Here is a 26,692-nt window from a genome sequence, read left to right on the forward strand (position 1 = left end):
ACCCCACATGGAAGGCGCTGATTCAGGCAAGCCAGCTTTTGCGGAGAAAGCAATCTCTGAGATTGTTGCGGATCAGCAAGATTTGGGGGCCAGCTTTCAAGGTGAAGTATCTATGGGACAAAACCATGCAACGTACCCTAACCCCTCATCAACTCCAAAGAAGTGGAAAAAAATAGAAAGATCACAAAACATGAATATGGAGATAACTGAGCCACTATTAGCAGAGGGGGCAGGACACAAAAGGAAAAATATAGTGGCCTTGGAATCAATAGAGGATGAGGCAGGGGGAAGTGGTAAGCGACACAGAAGCATGGAAGTGTCTCACCCTATTTGGTTTTGCACTCAGGCCACTGCTTGCAGAAAATGCAACACTCCCACGTGGTGCTCATACCAAAAAAGTCAAACCCGGAATACATCACCGAATACCGACCCATTAGCCTGGGAAACGTGGTTGCTTGAGTGGTATCAAAGGTAATAGCAAACCGGGTAAGACAATCCTACCTAGTGTCATCTCAGACTCTCAGAGTGCATTTGTCCCTAATAGACTGATCACAGATAATACATCAGTGGCTTACGAAATGCTCCATCGCATGCGAAACAGACGAAAAGGAAAAATAGGACATATGGCAGTGAAGTTGGATATTAGCAAGCCCTATGATATACATGCTTTCAACTTGGCGATGCTGGCCAAACAAGCATGGCGGCTGCTCACGGAGACCCACTCACTGTTTTACCGAGTATACAAAGCTCGCTACTTCCCTTCGAGCACGTTTATGGATGCCGAGTTGGGAACGAACCCCTCCTTTGTTTGGCGAAGCTTGCTACAGGCCCTAGAGGTGATAAGGGAGGGATCGATATGGGAGGTGGGAGATGGGAGATCAATTGGGGTCAGTTCTCACAAGTGGCTACCTCGACCCCCACAATTCCTAGAGGGAGCAAATACATGTTTGAAGGTGCGAGACCTGGTTAGTGAAGAAACCAATCAGTGGAACCGCAGCTTGTTGGCGGCCACGTTTACACAGTCCACAGTGAAGGACATATTGCGGTGTAAGAGGGGAGACTTGAACTCAAGAGATAGTTTGAAGTGGAAGGAAAACAAAAACCAGATCTTCTCGGTACGAACAACATATCAAGTGGCACTCAGACTAAACAAACCTCCAACTGGTGAACACTCTTTGGACGCACAGGACCAGCGCATGTGGAAGAAGGTATGGTCACTCAATATTCCCCCCAAGGTCCGCACCTTTATGTGGCGGGCATGTTTGGACATTCTCCCCACTAAAGCTAACCTGGCTCGGCGGAAGGTGCAAATAGATACCAGATGCTCTCTATGTTGCCAGCAGAATGAAACTACGTGCCACATCTTATGGGAATGCCCATTAGCCCGTAATGTGTGGGCCTTAGTACGGGGAAAGTTACAAAAAAGCAACTCAGCGGCTGATAACTTCCTTACGCTGGCACGACAAATGATGGAGAGGCTGGACAGGAAGGAGCTCGAAGTGTGGTCTATTACAGCGTGGTCTATATGGAATGCAAGAAATCGCGTTCAGTTCAAGCATGTACAGACCCACCCCATTGATATATACAAGCAAGCGTCTGAGTTATTAGAGGAGTATCAAAGGCTGGCTAAGCCTCTCTTCCACCACCCTACGACATGACACTTACGTACTTTTTGCATGTAGGGTTGTATTTATAATACTTTTTTGGTTGTTTGTTTATGGAGTTTCTTCTTGGGCCACGGAGTTAGTGGGATGTGGGGTCAAGTTATTTTTAAACTCCTCTGACACTTGTGTCTCCTTTTTGTACCTTTTATAGATTAATATAATTCTACCACTTTTGTCAAAAAAAAGAATCGCATAATCACTCTCTGATTTCTGAGCGAGTCGTGACTCGGTTGCCTTAAATGGCGAGTACTGGGAAGACTCAGTTCGTATGTGGAGTAAATACACTGGTGTCCTGATTTGGAAGACAAAGAACCCTTGGAATGGTCTTAGTCTTAGATGTCAATTTTATGATCATCTCCTCTCCTACACCAAACAGCAGGTTTCTATGGCTGGCGCTGTGCTGCAGAACCAATCCATGTCCAGCTGAATCTGGCACTGGCTACATATTTTATAGAGCTAATTTCTACACTAGTAAGAGTTGTAATCTATGAGTTTGGATTGGATTTTGAAATTCAATGAATATTTAATATCTGATGAAGTGTTTTCATAGAGCACATATTTGAGCCTGAAAAATCTTTTGAATTCAATAAATAAAACTGATATTTTCTTTTTGACAGAACAAAATAAAAGGTTAACAAAAAAAAAAAAAAAAAAATCTTGCAAATATGCTCATAGCTGATTTTCTTTTTGTGTTTTTGTATGTGTGGGTTGACAAGGCCAGGGTAATAATATTTCAAAAGAGAGCACATATGAAAATAATGCATTTTACTAGAAGACATTCTTCGTACTTATATGTTATTGGTGAAACTGAAATACCCTCAAATTTATTGTATACGGTGTTACTTGTTAAATCCATTTGTAAATGAAATGCAGAGATGGATCCTTTTATCATTTCCTTGCTTTTGTGTGTGTGTGTGTTGTCTCAGACTCTCGGTACTTTACGTCATTATTCTATCAGAGTATTTCTTGAGTAAGGGAGTGATGGAATGAAAGAAAAAGACACAGAGGTAGGGCCTTTATTCAATTAAAACCATATAAATAAGAAGCTGCCCTGTTGCATTTCTCAGATTAAATTGGTTTGGCTTTGAACTAAGCTTTCCCTGCCTGGATTGACTTTCAACTAAAGGTTTTGTTGGATTGAATTTGTTGTTTTGAGTTGCATTGGATTACCTAGGTTAAGTGAAGATGTGCATGGTGAATTAACCATAGCAAACACGAAAGCAAGCTTAGCTATCCTCTTTGCTGATATCAACTTGCTTTTTATGTGTAAAATGAAACTTGAACTTCAATATGAACCTCAGTTTCTTGTTCAATCTGTAAAATGATTAAGTAGATTCTATGCAACCAAAAAAAAAGTGCACTTTTTTAAAGTTTTTTTTGTCACAATGTTGTTTCTTATTTTCTTGGTTATTTGAAGAGATGGTAAGAATTAATATAGACCATAGATTCCCTTGGTTTTTCTTTTGCTTTTTTATTTGTCTAATGTTTTTTAATAAAAAATAATAATGATGATGCCGAAAATCTCACCAGTGAATTGTACGATGCTTCTATGCTCAAAACGACACCTGCACCACAAAAAGGAAAAGACCTAACCGAGAGCACCGGTGTGGTGCCGGCCAAATACCCTCCGAAAGTCAAGTTAGAACTTCTTTCAACTCTAGAGTGCTAGAGATGGGTTAATTATGCGTACCTTGGCTTATGAGGGTATTGGGTCTTTTATAGTGGCTTGAGATTGACCTCCCTTCCTTGGTGCGGAAGTCTTTTCCTTATAGGACTCTTCTCGTGGAGTCCAGAACGTGATGAACAAGTCTCCTCATTATGCGGAAGATTTTTACCAAGCAGAGAAGATTTCCAAAGTCCTATTAACGCAAGGACTCTATTTGGGCTCTTACGTGAATGGGCCAGAATATTCCCCCTTAGGGGCTCAGCAGGCCCATGGATAACTTGCCCACCATAAAACAGCCCGTCCATGTCCGGCCCATTCACATTAGGTCCGTCCACAAAGGGCCCGTGCAAATGATGGATCCGTCTATTCGGGTTTAAGAGATTTTTTCCCTTTTCAGCTGCCCCCTCACCTCATGGGTCCGTCAGCATATATGAACGGACCCATGGGGTGACGGACTTAAAATTCGGTAGCCTCTGTAAATTTTCATCCGTACAATGCTGAGTCAGGAGCTGGTGCATTAATGCGTTGTGCCAAATGTCGATCTGCTAGTGGCTGTTGTTTTGGAACGAGGCGTCGCTTCGTCTTCCGTGCACTCTCAGTATAAATATTAGGCCTCCGCCTCTCATTTGTCCACCTGCTGCTGGAAGAGATTTGTCAGAGCGAGTCCGTCACGTCTGTCAGAGCGCAACCCGTTCACTCAAGCATCCGTCACCCGTTGCATCCTACCACAAGCTCCTGGTGAGTTATTTTATATCCGTCCTTCCTTTTGTTTTTTGTTTGTACTTTAATGAGCCCGTCGTTATCTCCAACCCGTCAGAGTCTTAGGTTCTTTAATTATATGTAGGAAATGTCTAGTGCGTCAAGTAACCAGTCGGTCGTTCCCGACGGGGCGGACTACGAGGGGATATATCCGTCAGGTCCTAAAGACCACGACGTCTCGAGCGAGAGTAGTCCGTCGTCATCTTCCTCGTCCTCAACATATGAGGGCCTGGAGATGATTGAAGCCCAGGAAGTTCCAGATGACGAAGAACAAATAGTGGGGTCCGTCGTAGGGGTCGACGGACTTAGGAAATTCATCTTGCCCCCAGAGTGGACGGTCCACGCTTTTACGTCGACCATCAAGGAGGGTCACTTCAACACACTAAGGGATCGCTACCAAATTCCTGACCATATCCCACTCCGTCTTCCTTACAAGTCGGAGAAGTGTTATTACGAAGGGGTGGACGGAGTGGGTGTGTACGAGCCGGTGTTAAAGGCAGGGTTGCGGTTCCCATTGAGTTCACTACATCGCGAACTCTTAAGTTGCCTAGGCCTATCCGTCAGCCAGGTGTCCCCCAATGCCTGGAGGGTCTTTATTGCCATGGAGGTCCTATACGGAGCCATGACGGACGGAGCGAGGAGGCTCACAATAAGAGAGTTCCTTCATTGCTACCGTCCAGACGAAATAGATAAGTCAAGGGGCATGTATAGCTTCGTCCCTAGGAGTCCCGTTCTGAAAGTCATCTACGAGACCCCGGACTCAAACAGGGACTGGAAGAGTCGTTACTTCTTTATGGAAGGGGACGACTGGATGGGTCATGCAGGGGAGACGGACTTCATGCCCGTCGACACAGTTTGGGGCATTTTAAACTCATCTGGTATGGTCCGTTGTAAACCACTCCGTTCATTCATGTAAATTTTAGTGTTTCTAACCTCCGTCTTCTATTTTGCAGTTCGACGGCGTCCCCAAGTTACACTAGAGGAATTTAGTTTCCTTGAAAAGATTTTCAACAAGACAACACCAGAGGAGAGGACGTGGGCTAAGCTCGTCAACCTCAATACTATTCACTGGTACTGCGACGGTCCTGAACCCACCCCGGTGGCCTTAAAAATACGAGAAAACGACCCGTCTGCGTAAGTCCGTCCACCTTTTGCTATTTTCACATCACTTTTTTTTTTTATCTTTACTATGGCTCCCTAATCCGTCATCCTTTTTCAGAGATGGAGGATGCCAAGAGACGAGCGGCAATTAGACTTCAAGCCGCGAAAAACAAGAATACTGGGACGGACGCCATGGGGACGGGCTCTAGCAAGCCTTCTCTAAAACGGAAGCTTCCTATGAAGAATGACGGTCCGTCTAAGCAGCCTAAGGTTCCTTTGGACCCAGTCCTTGGCCTGATGGCTGAGGGGAGCAAGTCAGCCCCTCCGTTCAAGCCTGGTAAAGGTAAGGGGCTGATGATGGGTCAGCCAGGCGAGCAAAAGAAACCACCCGTCCTGCTCCGCGAGGATTCCAAGTATGCCTTGGAAAGGATGTCGTCGATCATCACCAATGATGACTACGAGGACCTTGGGAATCACTCGACGGAGGCGATGGGAGAGACGGCCCTCTTTAGCATTGCCCAGGTAATGATCCGTCCACTTTATTCCATCCATTCATCTATTTTTGATTTATATTTTGTTAACTTATTTTCGTTGTCTTCAGGCTATGATCATGTCGAAGGGCCTCATGGGACGGTGTCTCAACCAAGAGACGACCATTGGCCGACTCCGTGAGAAGGCCAAGATGACGGAGGGGGATCTGCTTGACCTGAAGGCTTGGAAGATCACCCATGAGAAAAAACTAGGGATGGCCGAGACGGCCCGGGATGAGGCCGTTCAGTTGGTGGAAAAACTGAAAACAGCCTTAGTGGACAAGGACAACGAGGTCCGTCATGCCAAGGAGGAAGCCGTACGAGAGTACCGTGACTCCAGTGAGGTTATCGCGGAGCTGAGTGTAGTCTACACTGACGGGTTCGACGATGCACTCCGTCAGGTGAGGAGGTTATATCCTGACCTAGACTTGTCTGCCGTTTCCGTCTCTGCCCCGGAGCCGTCCACTGCCCAGCCTGCTCAGACGGAGGATACCGAGGCTCTTTTTGATGAGGGCGTCGTCCGTGAAGCTCCCTTGGATCAGACCGCTGTGGATAGCAAGGCCAATGATGCTGGGGACCGTCCGGATGTAGAAGAAGACCGAGCTTGATTGTGCCGGATCTATTTTGTAATAACTTAGTTTTTTTTTTTTTTTTTTTTTTTTTTTTTTTTTTTTNCCTTTACCAGGCTTGAACGGAGGGGCTGACTTGCTCCCCTCAGCCATCAGGCCAAGGACTGGGTCCAAAGGAACCTTAGGCTGCTTAGACGGACCGTCATTCTTCATAGGAAGCTTCCGTTTTAGAGAAGGCTTGCTAGAGCCCGTCCCCATGGCGTCCGTCCCAGTATTCTTGTTTTTCGCGGCTTGAAGTCTAATTGCCGCTCGTCTCTTGGCATCCTCCATCTCTGAAAAAGGATGACGGATTAGGGAGCCATAGTAAAGATAAAAAAAAAAAGTGATGTGAAAATAGCAAAAGGTGGACGGACTTACGCAGACGGGTCGTTTTCTCGTATTTTTAAGGCCACCGGGGTGGGTTCAGGACCGTCGCAGTACCAGTGAATAGTATTGAGGTTGACGAGCTTAGCCCACGTCCTCTCCTCTGGTGTTGTCTTGTTGAAAATCTTTTCAAGGAAACTAAATTCCTCTAGTGTAACTTGGGGACGCCGTCGAACTGCAAAATAGAAGACGGAGGTTAGAAACACTAAAATTTACATGAATGAACGGAGTGGTTTACAACGGACCATACCAGATGAGTTTAAAATGCCCCAAACTGTGTCGACGGGCATGAAGTCCGTCTCCCCTGCATGACCCATCCAGTCGTCCCCTTCCATAAAGAAGTAACGACTCTTCCAGTCCCTGTTTGAGTCCGGGGTCTCGTAGATGACTTTCAGAACGGGACTCCTAGGGACGAAGCTATACATGCCCCTTGACTTATCTATTTCGTCTGGACGGTAGCAATGAAGGAACTCTCTTATTGTGAGCCTCCTCGCTCCGTCCGTCATGGCTCCGTATAGGACCTCCATGGCAATAAAGACCCTCCAGGCATTGGGGGACACCTGGCTGACGGATAGGCCTAGGCAACTTAAGAGTTCGCGATGTAGTGAACTCAATGGGAACCGCAACCCTGCCTTTAACACCGGCTCGTACACACCCACTCCGTCCACCCCTTCGTAATAACACTTCTCCGACTTGTAAGGAAGACGGAGTGGGATATGGTCAGGAATTTGGTAGCGATCCCTTAGTGTGTTGAAGTGACCCTCCTTGATGGTCGACGTAAAAGCGTGGACCGTCCACTCTGGGGGCAAGATGAATTTCCTAAGTCCGTCGACCCCTACGACGGACCCCACTATTTGTTCTTCGTCATCTGGAACTTCCTGGGCTTCAATCATCTCCAGGCCCTCATATGTTGAGGACGAGGAAGATGACGACGGACTACTCTCGCTCGAGACGTCGTGGTCTTTAGGACCTGACGGATATATCCCCTCGTAGTCCGCCCCGTCGGGAACGACCGACTGGTTACTTGACGCACTAGACATTTCCTACATATAATTAAAGAACCTAAGACTCTGACGGGTTGGAGATAACGACGGGCTCATTAAAGTACAAACAAAAAACAAAAGGAAGGACGGATATAAAATAACTCACCAGGAGCTTGTGGTAGGATGCAACGGGTGACGGATGCTTGAGTGAACGGGTTGCGCTCTGACAGACGTGACGGACTCGCTCTGACAAATCTCTTCCAGCAGCAGGTGGACAAATGAGAGGCGGAGGCCTAATATTTATACTGAGAGTGCACGGAAGACGAAGCGACGCCTCGTTCCAAAACAACAGCCACTAGCAGATCGACATTTGGCACAACGCATTAATGCACCAGCTCCTGACTCAGCATTGTACGGATGAAAATTTACAGAGGCTACCGAATTTTAAGTCCGTCACCCCATGGGTCCGTTCATATATGCTGACGGACCCATGAGGTGAGGGGGCAGCTGAAAAGGGAAAAAATCTCTTAAACCCGAATAGACGGATCCATCATTTGCACGGGCCCTTTGTGGACGGACCTAATGTGAATGGGCCGGACATGGACGGGCTGTTTTATGGTGGGCAAGTTATCCATGGGCCTGCTGAGCCCCTAAGGGGGAATATTCTGGCCATTCACGTAAGAGCCCAAATAGAGTCCTTGCGTTAATAGGACTTTGGAAATCTTCTCTGCTTGGTAAAAATCTTCCGCATAATGAGGAGACTTGTTCATCACGTTCTGGACTCCACGAGAAGAGTCCTATAAGGAAAAGACTTCCGCACCAAGGAAGGGAGGTCAATCTCAAGCCACTATAAAAGACCCAATACCCTCATAAGCCAAGGTACGCATAATTAACCCATCTCTAGCACTCTAGAGTTGAAAGAAGTTCTAACTTGACCTTCGGAGGGTATTTGGCCGGCACCACACCGGTGCTCTCGGTTAGGTCTTTTCCTTTTTGTGGTGCAGGTGTCGTTTTGAGCATAGAAGCATCGTGCAATTCACTGGTGAGATTTTCGGCATCATCAGTTCTGGGATATGGTCAGGAATTTGGTAGCGATCCCTTAGTGTGTTGAAGTGACCCTCCTTGATGGTCGACGTAAAAGCGTGGACCGTCCACTCTGGGGGCAAGATGAATTTCCTAAGTCCGTCGACCCCTACGACGGACCCACTATTTGTTCTTCGTCATCTGGAACTTCCTGGGCTTCAATCATCTCCAGGCCCTCATATGTTGAGGACGAGGAAGATGACGACGGACTACTCTCGCTCGAGACGTCGTGGTCTTTAGGACCTGACGGATATATCCCCTCGTAGTCCGCCCCGTCGGGAACGACCGACTGGTTACTTGACGCACTAGACATTTCCTACATATAATTAAAGAACCTAAGACTCTGACGGGTTGGAGATAACGACGGGCTCATTAAAGTACAAACAAAAAACAAAAGGAAGGACGGATATAAAATAACTCACCAGGAGCTTGTGGTAGGATGCAACGGGTGACGGATGCTTGAGTGAACGGGTTGCGCTCTGACAGACGTGACGGACTCGCTCTGACAAATCTCTTCCAGCAGCAGGTGGACAAATGAGAGGCGGAGGCCTAATATTTATACTGAGAGTGCACGGAAGACGAAGCGACGCCTCGTTCCAAAACAACAGCCACTAGCAGATCGACATTTGGCACAACGCATTAATGCACCAGCTCCTGACTCAGCATTGTACGGATGAAAATTTACAGAGGCTACCGAATTTTAAGTCCGTCACCCCATGGGTCCGTTCATATATGCTGACGGACCCATGAGGTGAGGGGGCAGCTGAAAAGGGAAAAAATCTCTTAAACCCGAATAGACAGATCCATCATTTGCACGGGCCCTTTGTGGACGGACCTAATGTGAATGGGCCGGACATGGACGGGCTGACTAATACTCTTTCCTTTTTTTTTTTTTTTTTCTACTTTAATCTAATACTTGTGTTTCCACAGAAAAAGAAAATCGGAGGAGGAAAAAAAAAAAAAAACAAATAAGGGGAAAACAAACTTCAGGTACTAAAAGGTTCAAGTGGCCAATTTATATGTATATGTATATGTCCTGCCTTTAATACAAAATGCGATAGTTTTAAAGAAAAAGTCTTAAATGTACTAAAAGGTTCAAGTGGCCAATTTTTTAGTTACTGATCTATTTTTCTTTTAAAAAAAAAAACTGGTTAAATTAACTAATAATAAATATCTTTATCAACATTTATATATTAATTATCATAAAAGATAATAAAAGAAAGTCAATTAAGTAGGTCATATGTAAAATACCATTTAGTTCAATTGGTTAACGCTTCTTATGTTTCTAACTGTGGCATCAAATGATAATATGACCTTTTGAATATGACATACTTAGTACTGATTGTCTTCTTTCTCAAAAAAATAATAGTACTGATTGTCTTCTTACAAATTTTATGTTTTTTTTTTTTTTTTTGGAGAAACAAATTTTATGTTAACATGTCATTAGTGTACTCTTTTTTGGCTGAAGGATGTCATTTGTCATTAGTGTACTAGTTAACTTTAATAATTAATACCCAACAGACTTTTATTTTTATTTTTATTATACAAGATAGAATTTATATTCTAGCCTAATCTAAATATATATGTGCGTGAAGCTCCCTTCTGAAGACTTGAACCCCGGTCCTTGTTCCTTGCACCCCACAAGCATTTACATTTGTGAAGTAACCATCGCACCAAAGGTGAGCTGTGGTATCACCAGACTTTGTTAATCAGTCATTTTATATTTTTATTATTCAAATTGTTATGTAATTTGTTCCTTTGACTTATAAAAAATGGCATCTATTGCCTCCTGAATATAAGGATAAACTGCTTAGCTTATTAGGAGTGAAAAGCCCGTAGGAGATTAATTAACAATGAGAATTGTTATATAGTATACTCTGCGACATGTAACTAATCTAAAGTAAAGTTCTTCTATGTCATTAAAAAAATGACATCTATTTATATAGAGTTCTATCCAACCCAATGGAAGCCTTGACCATCCGAAAATTATCTTAGAATGCCAATTGATTGAGCGTAAAATAATTTTTACTAGTTTATGTTATTTTTCCTTTCTTAGTTGATTAGGATTTTGCTTGCTTTCTAGTTGAATCAAGATTTAGATGATGCTCTTTCCTTTTCCTGGCTGAATTTGGATTTTTTTTTTTTTCCTTTTTAGAGTAGAAAATAGAAATAGGACTTTATTATTTATTTTTCTAAAAGTAATAGGAGAAAGTCTCTTCTTATAAATACTTTTTAGGATTATTAAGTCGATATTAATAAAAGTCTCTTTTAAGAGGTTCACTCTCTCTTTATTATTTATTATCAAAGAACTGTGAATATAATCAACATTGTTTTGTGCAACACAACATTTACTAAAGTTACCTTTTAAAATAAAATAAAATAAAACTTGCTAAGTCACCAATAAAACTTGCTAAGTCACCAATATACCGTTTTTCATATTAGAACATTTTTCACATTTAGGGCCACTCCCAGACCTTTTGGGTTGTTCATGGCCCAAATCTAAATGCAAAATGCAAAATTCTGGAAAGGGCAAGCAAATTATTTGTATTGGGCTCAAACAACACCATCATTGCCACTTCATCATGAATTATGGACGGACTATTACTCAAAGTATTACAATTAATCTTTTGATGATTTCACAATTTATGATTGTTAGGTGATCTATAAGTCAACTACTGTCAAACACTGTGTTAAAAGGGAGAATTGGTAACTTTTATATTTTTGGTTTGAAGCTTATAAGCATAAGCCCAACCCCATCAATAAAAAGTAACTTTATTTGGAAATGAAAGACATTTTCTTTTCAATAGTTGTGCACACCCTAATAGGCCTCTCCGGTCTTTGTTCTTGAGGTTGCTAAGCTTGAGTTGTTTCGAAAGCACTTGAGTACCTTCAAAAGAGACTTAGAGAGCATTAGGGCAGATTGCATAGAGCTTTGGGTCATTTTTACAAGTGCAGAGTGCTTAAGTAATTCACTCCTTAGACACTACATTAGAAAGTAAGGTCAATAACATTTTGCCTTCTGGGGTTATACCAACTAATAAGCTTCCCAACTCCTCCCCAATACTCACATATGTTTTGAGCCTTTTGACTACACGTGGCTTCTCCTCCAATACTAGTAACTTTTTCTTGATGGTTCTCCGAACTTTTGGAGAACATGCTGAGGACTATGAAGTTGCAGATTTTTGTTTTTCCTCAGATAATATTTTCGAACTCCGCAGATGTATATTGCATATCCCCAAATATCACAATCCCCATCTGAAGGACACCATTGTTGATCTCCAATTTTATGTCCAATCAACTTGACCTACCATTTTGACATTCAATACCAGAAATCAAGCCCAAATCACAAATCTAAGATGCAATGTCTGTATGCAATTGCATCTGGATGCTCTAACAAAATGTCATTTTTAAGTGAAAGCTACTCAAAACTTTCCAGATCAATGTTGAACAGTGAACAATAAATATGATTATGTTGTGCACCCGTTGTTACCCACTAACACCCAGTTTACTTCAAGAAGACAGTATTAACATCATTTCATCAAGGGAAAATATACAAGTGAAAGAAAGAAAAGCGTGTTTGTGTGCACGCCATGCCATAGGCTACAATTCAGTGATAACCAGAGGAAATGAAATAGGAAAACCTTTTATCCTAGCAAGATTTCTAACAAAAAAAAATGATACCTTGATATAAGTTTCCTCAAGATCATAATCTTCTGTCAGTGTTTGGAAAATTTCATCCCAGCAAAGCCAATCTATTTGAGGTGAATCAGGTGATCCTTGATGTATGTATACTCTTTCATTAAGCTTAAATACTAATCTTCTAGTACATTTTGCCAGCAAGAAGTCTAAATTTTTTACTGAATAATGTAATCATCCAAGTCAAATCTTGCGCATTTTATGCAGGTCCAATTTATTTCTTCTGTGCAACTGCTCTAACATAAGGTCAATAAAATAATGGACCACGAGAATAACTATTAGCAAATAATTGGTCATCCTCTTCATCTAAAACTTCAAAATATCTCTCATTATTATGAGAGAATTTATTCTAATGTATAAGGTACCAAAGAAAAAATGGTACACTTGTCTTCATTTCATATAGCTTTAAAAAAATCAATAATCTCGAACATTGCCAGAAATTGGGAGATATCACTACTTTTACATAACACTTTCAGGAAAACCTAATGTAGTCATTGCATTATGGTGAAGTTAAAACTTATCACAACACTACTTAGACAAATTCGTACACTAACCATAATAGCAAGTGGACAACTAATGCACCTGTATTTTAAACATGCTAGTATAGTTTTCACATGGCCTTCATCTATAAATCTGCATGTAGTAATAAATTATGTAGACTCATAAATTGATCGTACTAATCTTGTCTACCTACATATGTAGTATTGTGAGAGAGAGAGAGAGAGAGAGAGAGAGAGATCATTACTCCTAGCTCATAGTCCTCCATGTCCTGAGAGTGATTTTAGTATTTGCTCACTGACTACTGTCCAGAATGACTTGACAAAATGCTATTGTAATCAATGCAATCTCAACAGGCACACATATATTTAGACACATTGAGCACTTTCACCAAATTGCTCATTAACTACAGTCCAAAAAAAACTTTTTTTTTTTGGTGGAGTGGAAGGCTGACAAAAGAAACTCACACTTAACAACATTACAGCTCATATCTTGACCCACTTGGTTATAGCCTCTATAAGAAGTTGGATTTCCATAAATCAAGCACAAATAAACTTCATTTAGACTGAAAATTGTGGGTTCTACAACATCAGATTTTGGATGAAAAAAACTGAGATAATGCGACTGAAAGGACTCTGATATTGTAGGTTAAGAAACAATACCACGAAAATACAACAATATGAGCAGACAATACATTCTTGAATTATTTTGAAGGCACTTGATGCTAAACAAACATACCAATCATCAGATCTGGATCTTCACTGTTGAAATCTGCACTCCATACAGAAATGTTTTCTCTGTTAGTAACCTCTTCACCATCTATAACAAATAATTTCAGACAGCTTGGCATATATTTATTTCTTTATGACAAAAAATTAGGATGCACCTGGATATTTTATAAATAAGCAACAAAATAGAGAAAATAAGAATCCTAGACAAAATCTCAGAGGTTACCATTCACCTTTCTATCATTACATTGCTTCCTCAAATATTTGTATCTATGCCTCGGAGCATCTTTGTGATGGTGAAACCAAATTTCCCATTGAACAGTCTCACCATTTCAATTCAAGCCATCGCAAGAATCCACCACCAACTTTATTCCTGTTAAGCAATTGGTATCATAACAATTCAATGAGGTAATGATCCATTTTTTTATGTAGGATTTATTCTAGGACATCCACTGTCAGCCACAGGAATGGCCTTCTTTTATGCACCAACAGAAATGATAAAATTTATTTATGGGGGGATAACTATTCATTTAACAAATCATTTGAGAATGCACTTGCTGGGACAGGGCTACTCATTGCAACACCTAATTGGCAAAAGTAGTTTTTATCACTGACAAACTAAAATGATCAAAAATACATGTCAACAAAGCAATAGCTAAAGCTTCAAAATAACTAGGGATGACAAATTTGATTTTAAATTCAGGGAAAGACAGGAAAACTAATGGAGATTTATTTATTTATTTATTTATTTCGATTTTACAACTATTTGATATGATTCTTAGAAAGAACAAAATATAACTATCAAATGAATAAAAAAAAAAAAAAAAGGAAATTGCACTTCAGTTTATCTTACATATCTACCACATGGATCGGCACACTCAAGAGATAAGGAAAATGGGTTGGCAAACTCTAAACTACTCTAAGAAGAGAAATCCAGTTTCCTTTTGCTGAATATAATTTCTAGCTATCACAATGTCCACATTTGTTCAATCAGCACATTTGGTACCCCACCCCACACCATATTCACACATTGAATGACATGATATAAAAACACTCCAATAGACTCAAATTAGTTAATGACTTTTCAAGACCTTTGCACTGCTGCCTCTTCTCTCTCTTCACTAAAAAAAAAAAAAAAAATTTAAAAACCCATTTATTCTTTGACATCTAAAACTTCAAATACAATTACTAATTATTTTGAAAAGTCATAATAAAATAAAAAACAATATATCTTTATTTAAATGCCATCAATTAACTAACAAATAAAATATTGTACCAACATTTGTCTTTCATACTTAGTTCCACCTGAATGACAAAAGAACAAGAATATTCTACATACCTCTATTGATCCCATGATTTACTAGTAATCTCCTCTCCTTTTCTTTTCAAGGTAAGTCATTTGCTAATAAGCCTTGTCTTAACTGAATCAAAATCTGACACTTTCTATATGCTGCAAAAGCACCATGATAAGAAGAACTACACAAAACCCACAAATAATTTGACCCAAACATAGATGTCACAATCTGTGCGTTGATAATCAAAGGTCATTCATATACAAAACTCTGCTCCTTCAATTAAGATGTTGTACAGCCTAGTATTGAATGAGAAAGAAGAACAATCTAGTGTAACAAAAAATAGAGAGCGTGTGAAAGAATTAGATTTATTTTCAAATTCAACTAGAAGCAGATGCAACTAAACCTTAACTTAATGCAGGAAACTTTAGAGCACATTTTAGTCATACTAAAAACATGTCCAACTAGGGGAAAAAAAACAGAGAAAACAAAAAAGTATAATAACGACAAAATTGTTAATTCAAAGTCTGCAAAGTTCAAATAAAACGAAGGGTAGCCATGATTCTTAAGGCAACATCTTAAGCAGAAAATATATTAAAAAAATGTCCAACTAGTAAAAAAACCGACCCATGCATAAGATTTCTCACTTGGTAGAAGCATAGTTACATATTTATCTAAATACCCAATTAGAGGCAAACTTGAAAGAGTGACAGATCACCAACGTCAAGTATTCTTACCCTGCAAAGCTATAAGCCATGAGATGATATTTGTTCATCAAATTACTAATTTCCTTTAACTAATACTATTATTTTCTTTGCATTACCATATGCTTTCAAATTGGGTTGGTACCCCTTTATGAATGAGGGCGTTAATTTAGTTAGAAAGACCGAAAAGTGATAAAGATACCCAGAGATGCAAATCAAACAACACAACTAAAGTGGGTGACATACTTTGTTCATTCAACAAGGCAAAAAAAATTGAACTAAACAATGCAAAGGAATACAGTTTCAATTTAATAACAGTACCTTGTAATGTTTTCTAGGAATTTGATCAAGAGGTTCACATTTTCTTCAACTGTGGATATGGATTGAAGTGGGAATCACAGTTTACAGAAGGATATGCCATTGAAGAGGGAGCTAAATCAAACCCATCTCCAACAGTTGAGTCAGATCCCAAACCCAAGTCAGACCCATTTTTCACATCTAATTGAAGCCCTGAATCAGTTGGCAAAGAGAAGTGCGCGGTTTCACGGTGGACATTGGGTAGCGGCTGAGTCATTATATGCAATGCGTTCAAAGGGATTGGCAATTGATGACAAAACCAAATTATAGCCATCATTGCTTGAATGCACTGAAGATGGCCCCACTGAATAAGTGGAGCCCACCACCTTTAAACAATGGCAACGGGTTTGAGCTCCACAGAAACATGAGCAGCCTCTTGGGATTAGGATTCGGGGCAATACATTCACCTTCCTCCCTCTCCCTTAGAAATTTTTTTACATTTTATTTTTTAAACTTTTACTTTTTTACTTTTGATAACTTTTATCTTAACTTTTTTTAATCAATAGTTAAGATTGAAAGTTAATTTTTGCAATTATCAATTTCAACTATTAATAGTAATTACATCAGGTATAATAACCTAGGTATTGCACTTGATCTCAATCCAGCTCCTTTCTATTAAGGGCCTATGTCGATGAAAGGTATTGTTAAATTGTTAACTGGGTAATGACTTTATGAGTCGGCTATATAATTCTAAAATTTCAACTAAATGATCCACTCCTAATCTGACTTTGATTTTTTCTAATATATATATATATATATATAATGCATTGTTTTGAATTAAGTCTTCTAGAGGAAAATCAAAGGAAGCATGGGTGTGCCGATTGGGCCAGCGCACCCAGATATGCCGTCGTGCGGCCATGGACACAACTGCACATGGCATAATTTTTTTTTTATTTTATGGTTTCCAATTCAACTCGATACGGCCCGATTTGGGCCGGTTTGGTCTGAAACAGGCCCCAAATCAGTCCGATATGGGTCGAAATAATTGTTTAAAAAAAGGTAAAACATTTCATCAAAACACACAGTTTTGACAACCTACTTTAAAGAAATAATCCTAAAATCATCTAAAGTCTCTCTTATTCTCTAACCCATGGCTCTAGCAATCCAGCTCTCCCTCAAACTCCCTCTATCTCTCACTTTATTATCTACTAATGCTCTTTAAATTGGTATATGTTTACCATTATATGAAAAAAAAATGCTTAGTAATATATAGAAAATAAAAATAAAAATATATTTATTAATTTTTATTAATAAATGTATCCCGCCACACCCATATCCTATTTTTTCAAAATTGTCGCGTCATCGCACCACACCCGCACACACACCCGAACCCATGCTTCCTAGGTCCATTCCATCAATCAAACCTTAACTTCCTAGCAACATTCATTCAAGCTATCTATTTTAGAACTAATACCACTAAGCCCGTTCAAAAACCCATAACTAAAATGCTTAGCTAATTAAAACCAATAATTATAATCACTACAAGTAATCTCCTGACTATATCCAAATAGATGTTGATCTTTGTAAGTCTAAAAAAGTATAGGCCTTTGGACTTTATTTGTCCATTAACTTGATAAATTAAATGCTTTTTCTTTTAGATAATATTAAAATCTCTTTTACCATCACAAGAAATAGAATTCAACAACAATATGACTTTTCATTCTCTTTCTCTGAATTAGTACCCTGTATGAAAAAAGCCCAAAAGGGAAAGAGAATGGGAAGTGAGAAAGACCCCTAAAGATGCAACTCAAACAATGCAAAACACTGAAGTGGATTTTCAATGTAAAGATGACTTAAGAGACATTGGGAATGGCATATGCCATATGTAGGGAAAATTTAGCATAAAAGTCCAAAACCTCCCATACAGCCGAACTTGTAAAAAATAACTATTGCAAAAAAATTTACAATAGTGCTACAGTGCAATTCTAAATGTAGAATTGCACTGTAGCTTAATTCTTTAAAAAAAAAAAAAAAAAAAAACCTAATACTTTATCTACTTACTTTGTCAATTCCTCTCTATCTCTCTCACCAAATTTGGGTTTTGGGATAATTATTTTATTGTGTAGAAATATTATTTTAATGTGTTATATTGTAAAATAAAAGTTGGGATCCTGAGAGTATTGTAAAATGGTATGGTATAATTGATAAAGTAGCTTTTTGGAATGGTAAAATAGAATTGGATAGAATTTTGGGATGTGAATGCTTAGAAAATAGTTTTAATGTAAAAATAATACCTAGACATATTTCTTCAAAATTTTAATAAAGAGATTCTCAGTTTCTTTGACAGTGGATATACATTGAAAATGGTGTCATCTTTTTAAAAAGAGATTGGCTATTGAAGAAGAACCCAAATCAAACCCATTACCATTAGGGGTGTGCATGGGTCGGGTTGGGTCGGGTTGAGGGGATATTTTGAGCCAATCCACCTGGTAGGTTAAAAAAAATCCAACCCAACCCAACCCAACCCATCATAGGGGTACAACCTAACCCACACGAATCGGGTTGGGTCGGGTTGAACCCATGGGTTGGACAGTTTTTTTTTTTTTTTATTACTATTATTATTAAGTTGAGCAGGAAAAATATATATCCCACTTGCCACCTAAGTTGATAAATAAAATATTCATAAACTAGTATTCTAACTCAATTATAAACAAAACATATCCAACTAAGTTGATAAACAAAATATACATGAACTAATATCCCAATTCAATTATAAACAAATAGAAGTGGAATGGGAGAGTGGGAGTGGGAGGCGGCAGAGAGAGAAATAAGATTGTTAGGGTTTATAAGGTAATTGGGTTTTAGATAGGAAGAGCCGAATATGAGAAAACATTATTAATTATATAATATATTTCTATATATATATATATATAATTTAAATTTTAAATATATAGGTGGGTCGGGTCAGGTTAGGCGGGTTTGTGATTGTTATGACCCACACCCAACCCGACTCGTTATTAAAAAAAATTTCATAACCCAACCCAACCTACCAACCACTAAAAATCGACCCAACCAGGCAGTTTGGGTTGAGTCAAGTTGGTTTTGGTGGGTTGGTGGGTTGGCTGCACACTCCTAATTACCATCAATACCCAAACGTAAGTCAACCCATTTGCTATATAATTAGAGGTTGAAGGGTCTCCTGCGTCTAAATCCATTGAGACGTGGAGCAAGAAGGTAGCAAAGGTGTGAGCTTTGTGTTGTCATCAACATTTTGAGAATTGTCTTGGATGTTAATGAAATTCTGAGGACATATGCATTCCACATGTACCTCCATCCTTGCAATCATAGGTGCATATTTTCCATTTCTACTTGACCAATGATAGATTTTACATGAAATCTCAACATGATTCCGATCACCTTGCATCAAGTCTCCGAATTCCCTCCGTAATCGGCTATGAGGTACACCATAAAACCATAGATGATCACACTTCAAATCATATAAATGTGTCCTACCTATGCGATGTCGCTTACGACTATTCGTAAAAATGTGGATATCACAAACCCAATCGATTTTATCATCACGAATAAAACCGTACTTATCATTATTAGCGTAACTATCCTTCAAGGGAATTAGATGAAAAGCAACACAAATAGCAATTGTTGGAAACTTCATACCAACCCAAAATGATATGGATCTTTCAATGCTTTGATGATTGATCCAATTCGGAATCTTCTTTCTTGGTACTATAATACTATATCTCTCTCCCAAGTCAATCAAATACGCATCTGGAGTGGGAAAGGACTCATGTTGAATTGCCTAGAACTTGGAGAGGGAGAGGTGGGAAGAGTAATCAATCTAATGCAATAATTTGCGATGTGAATGCAAATCCATTAATACATTGCCTTTCACTCCTGAACATTTCATATTTTGTGGAAGCCCTAACTTTCTTCCAAATTGCATGCAATTTATTATGAATTTTGAGAAATTGAAGTTTAGCAAATCTAGTAAAGCATTTGCAAAGGTAACCAAAATTATTTTTATTATTACTTTAAGAAAGAGAGAGTTACCTGAAGGATTAATTTTCTTAAAGATTCTAAATTCAACAAGATGCAGTTGGTTGCATTGACTTGTCTTATACTTTCTGGAAGCTTTGGAATTTTCTTAAGGAACTTGGAATCCTTAATTACGAAGAATTCTAATCTATCAGATTTGATAATGCAAATTTTCACTCCTTGATAATAAACATTTCTTTGAGTGGGTGTAGCAAGAAGTCAACTTTTTAAGAAAATTCAACCTTGGAAAAAAATATTTTGAAAAACCACCATAAGAATTGCACATTGCTGCTTGTCTACCAATCCTCGTGTCCTTTGGAAATTGAACATTACCATAAAGCAAGAGTTGGCGAAGATGTTGCAATTTATAAATGGTACTTAGAAGCTGACAGAATAGAAATAGGAACCTATACATAATCGCTCAAGCCCAATGAGATTCCCAATTGATGTAGGAAGCTCTCTAATGGCAGTGTGTTCCAAACATAGATATTAAATTTTCCAGTTCTTGTGGAATATCGGGGAACCTCTTAACCCTTTTGCAATTAAGAAGAGATAAATATTTAAGAGATTTCATCGCAATACAACTTGGAAGAATTTGAAGTTCAACACAACCCCAGAGATCCCAGCTTTCAAGCTTATCAAGACATCCAACAGAGTCATGAATCTTGACTAATTTTCTACACTTTTGGAGATCCAATTTCTTTATGTTTGGGGTGGCACTCAATAAGTCGGGTAATTTCCTAATGTATTGATTGGAATTGAAATTCATATATGTCAAGTTTTTGCATTGTATCCTCTGTAGAAAAATTAAATAAAAAATTTTAACTCCAACAAACGTTATTAAAATATAGTTTAATAAAGTAATAATAATCTATAAATAAATAAAAACGATTATACCTTGAAAAGCTTGTCCGATACAACCCGACTTTCAGGCATGTTGAGTGCAATGAGTTTTTGAGGATGAAAATTGGATGGTAAAGAAGATAAAGGAAACCCTAGCCAATCAAGCACCTTTAATCCATTGGGAATATATTCAAGACCTCTACAAATATCTACATTACCAACCCTTAGGAACTTGAGATTTTTCATCTTTTCAAAATATTTAGCTTCTAGTTGCAACTTTGTTTGTTCAGGCAAGACTAGCATCATACCTCGAATGTTGTCTGATCCCTAATTGGACAAAACATTTAGTGAATTACATCATACAAAAGAATTCACTAAAAATATAATAACTATTAAATTTTAACCTTGTTGACAGACTTGAATTTTCTTCCATAACTAGGGCAAAAAAAAAAAAATATATATATATATATATATATCAAGGAAAAAACCAAAAATAAAAAATCATTAACTTTTCNATCAACGTTGCTTGGTGATACTCAGGAGATTACTTGTACTGAATTGGAAATATTGGTTTAATTAGTTAAGCATATTTTCTTATGAGATTTGATGGGGCAGAGTGAAAGCTTGAATATGTGTGAATACACAAGAGCTTGTTTAGACCCCCAATAAAAAATTACAGCTTGGTTGCTTTTATTCTAACTAGTGCGGAATAAGAGTAAATGCAAGCGACCAAATGATAAAATTACTCTACGCCATATTCATCAAATATCAACAATAAAATGAAAGCTAAAGGAGTAGGGAAGAAGAATGCAAACACAAGATAACACCGAGACGTGTTATCGAAGAGGAAACCGAAGAACGTGGCAAAAAATCTCTTTGTCGCCCTTTGAGTAGTAAATCAATCCACTAGAGAATAAAGTTGGAGTACATGAATAATAAAAGATTCTTCAAGCCTAGTCTACCTAATGTACTTGAGCCCTCCAAGCTCCTGCTATCAATGGACTTCTTGAAGTCTTGTCTTCTTTAGCTTTCTCGGATCACGTAATTCAGCCCGATTGCATCCGCCAACGATTAGCTTCTTCCAATGCTTCCCAGCAGCACTAAAACCTCACTTCACACTCAAATTGGGTGTGATAAGTATTTGTGCTATCAACCTCTCAAGGATTTGGATATAGAGATGTAGGAGTAGAGGAAAACCACAAAGGATTGTGTAGACGATTGTGGGTATAACAATCTCTAACTCTCAAGTGTGTATGCTAGGGTTTTCTCTTTGAAAAGCACTCTTTACAATATGTGGGTAATGAGGGTATATATAGTGTGGGTGAAGACATGGTGGAGCAGATATTCCAAAATAGCAAAATAGAATGTTTCGGGGGAAGGCCTTACCCTCGAATTACTCACGAAAACCAGCTGTCATGACTTTGCGCATTTTAGTCATGTGCTCTGCACGTGGCTTACTTCGCGGGATAGCTTCTCGCGAATCTTCTTGCGAAATCCACTTGGTCTTCAATAATAGCTTGAGTCTTCACACTTTCTCTCACACACAACCCTTACAATAAAATCTCATATACAATATGGCGCGGAATTAAAGCCAACACAAAATAGTTGTACATAACAACTTTACACAGAGTGTCACTTGCCAACTGAGGCCAGCTAGATTTGGCAGAATTAAGCATTTAACTAGGAGTTGCTTAAAATCTTAGGAAGGATACAATAAGCAGTAAAGCAGTTATATTGACACATAAGCCATTTTTTAAAGTTAATGAGGAAGAGGGAAATGTGTATTTGTGTTTGGAGTTAATGAAACACGAACTGTATAGCACATAAACTCATTTACATACATACCCAAATAGGTTTTAACAGCTGGTTGAAAAATATTATAAGCATATGACTTAGATTTCTGATGTGCACTCTGCACAAGTCTTGTATTTTTTTTTTTCCCGATAATCTGGATGTCTTAGATTCATACAAACAAAATTTAAGTATCATTGGGAACCTAAGAAAATGATGAGGTAAGTAAATAATATAATTAATTAATAAAATTTGTGCAATGCTCCAACCTAGGAGTAATGGATCTACAAAATTAGGTGATAAGTAAGAAACAATATAGTATCATAAAATGGTGTAAGCCTTTTCATTTTTTGGAATATATTAGTATGGTTTAGAAATCTCTGTCATTTGCTTTAAATTTGGTGGGGATTAAATCTGGTTGGAGGAGATTCCATCCTACATACAAAGCCTAAATGCCACCAATGTACTGCTATTTGTAATTATTAATACTTTCTCTATATTTAAAAAAAAAAAAAAAAAAGCTTTTGGAAAGTTTAGGAAAGAAAATTATTTCAGAAATTAGCTTTTCTCTTTATTTTTTAACAAATTGTCTTTGGAATAAGAACACAACGGTAGCCAGTAATATGGGTCTATAGAGAAGAGTGATGCATGAACATTGTTTTGGATTGCATTCTAGATTCTCTGTTTCTTTTTTTTCTTTTTTTTTTTTTTTTTTTTTTTTTTTTTTGTGTACTAGTGTGACACTCATCAAATTTCTTTGTTATTAACAGATATCATTACAGGGCAAGCTGGACTTCAGCTTATGTCTCCACTCTGCATTGTGAAATTCTCAGTTCTTTTGAATAGATCCCCGACTGGCATTTTCAGCATTACAGGTGATTCACACTTCTCTATGGACCTATTATCATCTTGTGGGGATGTACAACTGAGCTAAGCCATCTTAGTTGTCTGCTTCTTTGCTTTAAGCTCCCATATTAAAAATGAAAATGGGTTCAAGTGACTTCGTTTTGATGGGAGAGTACTGGGAGGTCTTCAAGGCTATAAGGTAGGTTCTCTTCTCATTCCAAAATAAGTTTGTGGTTGCTGCTAGAAACTAAGTTTTAGGCAGTTTGGAATGTGCTGATTGAACAAATGTGGACATTGTAATTGGCAGAAATTATATTTGACAAAAGGATGCTGGATTGCTCTTTTTAGAGTACTTTAGAGTTTGCCTATTTTCCTTATCTCTTCAGTGTGCTGATCCATGTGGCAAATATGTAAGATAAACTGAAGTTCAATTTCCATTTTTTTTGATTGGTTCATTTGATAATTATATTTTGTTCCTTTCTAAGAATCATATCAAATAGTTGTAAAATCGAATTTTTAAAAAGAAAGAAGATTTTCTCCAATAGTTTTCCTTTCATTAGCCACTACTTTGTTCACATGTATTTTTTTTTTTATCATTTTAGTTAGTCAGTGATTAAAAATTCTTTTACCAATTCAGTGTCGCATTGAATAACCCTGTCCCAGCAAGTGCATTCTCAAATGATTTGTTAAATGAATTGTTATCTCCCTATAAATAAATTTTATCATTCCTGTTGGTGCATAAAAGAAGGCCATTCCTGTGCTGATGGTGAATGTCAAGAATGAATCCAACATAAAAAATGGATTATTACCTCTTTGGATTGTTACAATACCAAATGCTTAATGTGAATAAAGTTAGTGATGGATTCATGGTCAAGGCTTGGATTGAAATGGTCAGACTTTTCAATGGAAATTTTGGTCTCACCATCACAAAGATGCTCAGCATAGATATACAAATATTTGAGGAAGCAATGTAATGATACAAAGGTTCTTCTTGTACATAATGGGTTCTCTTGAGATTGGGAGAAATAGTAACCTCTGAGATTATGTCTAGAATTCTTATACCTAGGTGAATTTCCATTTATCCATTCTAGTATCTTTAGACAATTATTTGCTCTATTTAGTTGCTTATATATAAAATATCAGTCATATAGAAATAAATATGTGCCAAGCTGTTTGAAATGATTTGTTATAGATGGCAAAGAGGTTACTAACAGAGAAAACATTTTTGTATGCAGTGCATATTTCAACAGTGAAGACCCAGATTGATGATTGGTATGTTTGTTCAGCATTGAGTGCTTTCAAAATAATTCAATAATGTATTGTTGGCTTATATTGTTGTATTTTCATGGTAGTGTTTCTTGACCTACAATATTAGAGTCCTTTCAGTTGCATTATCTCAGTTTTTGTCATCCAAAATCTGATGTTGTAGAACCCACAATTTTCAGTCTAAATTAATTTTATTTGTGCTTGATTTATGGATATCCAACTTTTGATAGATGGTATAACCAAGCGAGTAAAGATATCAGCTTTAATGGTGTTTGTGTGAGTTTCTTTAGTCAGGTCTTCCACCCTACCAAAAAAAATTAATTATTTGGATTGTAGTCAATGAGCAATTTGGTGAAAGTGTTCAGTTTGTCTGAATATATGTGTTCTTGTTCAGATTGCATTGATTACAATAGAATTTTGTCAAGTAAGTTACCTTGGACAGTAGTCAGCGTAATGATCTCTCTCTCTCTCTCTTCAATACAGCATATAGGTAGACAAGATTGGTATGAACAATTTATGGCTCTACATAATTTATGACTACACTAGCACGTATAAAATACAGGTGCATTGGTTGTCCATTTGCTATTATGATTAATGTTTAAAAATTGTCTAAGTTGTTTTGTGATAAGTTTTAACTTCACTATGATGCAATGACTACATTAGGCTTTCCTGAAAGTGTCATGTAAAAGTAGTGAAATCTCCCAATTTCTGGTAATGCTCGAGATTATTCATTTTTTTTAAAGGCTATTTTAAATGAAAATAAGTGTACTGTTTTTCTTTGGTACCTCATACATTTAGAATAAATTATCTCATAATAACGAGAGTTATTTTGAAATTGTAGGTGAAGTTGCTGACCAATTATTTGCTAATAGTCATTCTCATGGTCCATTATTTTATTAACCTCATGTTAGAGCAGTTGCACAGAAGAATTTAATTGGTCTTGCATACAAAGCACTAGCTTTGACTTAGATGATTGCATTATTCAGTAAAACAATTAGACATCTTTGTGGTAAAGAAGTACTAGAAGATTATTATTTAAGCTTAATGAAAGAGTATACATACATCAAGGATCACCTCAAATAGATTGGCTTTGCTGGGATGAAATTTCCCAAACACTGACAGAAAATTATGATCTTGGGAAACTTATATCAAGGTATCATTTTTTTATTAGTAACCTTTCTAGGATAAAAGGTTTTCCTATTCATTTCCTCCGGTTATCGCTGAAGAGTAGCCCACGACATGGCACGTGCACACACACACACATTTCTTTCTTTCACTTGTATTTTTTACCTTAATGAAATGATGTTAATACTTTCTTCTTGAAATAAACTGGGTGTTAGTGGGTAACAAAGGGTGCATAACATAATCATATTTATTGTTGAACATTGAACTGGAAAATTTTGAGTAGCTTTTATTTTAAAATGTCATTTTGTTGGAGCATCCAGATGCAATTGCATACAGACATAGGATCTTAGATTTGTAATTTGGGCTTGATTTCTGGTAATGAATGTCAAAATGATGGTCAAGTTGTTTGGACATAAAATTGGAGATCAACAGTGTTCCTTCAGATGGGGATTGATGATATTTGGGGATATGCTATATACTCTGCTGAGTTCAAAAAATATTATCCGAGGAAAAACAAAACTCTGCAAGTTCATAATCCTCGGCATGTTCTCAAAAAGTTCAGAGAACCATCGAGTAAGAGATACAAGTATTGGAGGAGAAGCCATGTGAAAAGACTCAAAACATAGGTGAGTACTAGGGAGGAGTTGGAAGCTTATTCTGGTGTATAACCCAGAAGGCAAAATGTTATTGACCTTGCTTTATAATTTACAGTCTAAAGAGTGAATTACTTAAGCACTCTGCATTTGTAAAAAAAGACCCAAAGCTCTATGCAATC

General features: G+C 38.0%; 1 protein-coding gene and 1 long non-coding RNA gene across 2 annotated transcripts in view; one reads left to right on the forward strand and one right to left on the reverse strand.

The window, feature by feature from the left end:
* Positions 1-26,692, reverse strand: part of LOC112002316 (disease resistance protein RPV1) — a 92,319-nt gene that overhangs the window by 45,161 nt on the left and 20,466 nt on the right. The window lies entirely within an intron of this gene.
* Positions 23,414-24,999, forward strand: LOC136064226 (uncharacterized). Its single transcript, XR_010625898.1, has 3 exons — positions 23,414-23,725; positions 23,834-23,936; positions 24,762-24,999. It is a non-coding gene; the product is annotated as an uncharacterized LOC136064226 (long non-coding RNA).

The sequence above is a fragment of the Quercus suber genome, unplaced genomic scaffold (genome assembly GCF_002906115.3).
Source record: "Quercus suber isolate HL8 unplaced genomic scaffold, Cork oak 2.0 scaffold_648, whole genome shotgun sequence".
Lineage (NCBI taxonomy): Eukaryota > Viridiplantae > Streptophyta > Magnoliopsida > Fagales > Fagaceae > Quercus > Quercus suber.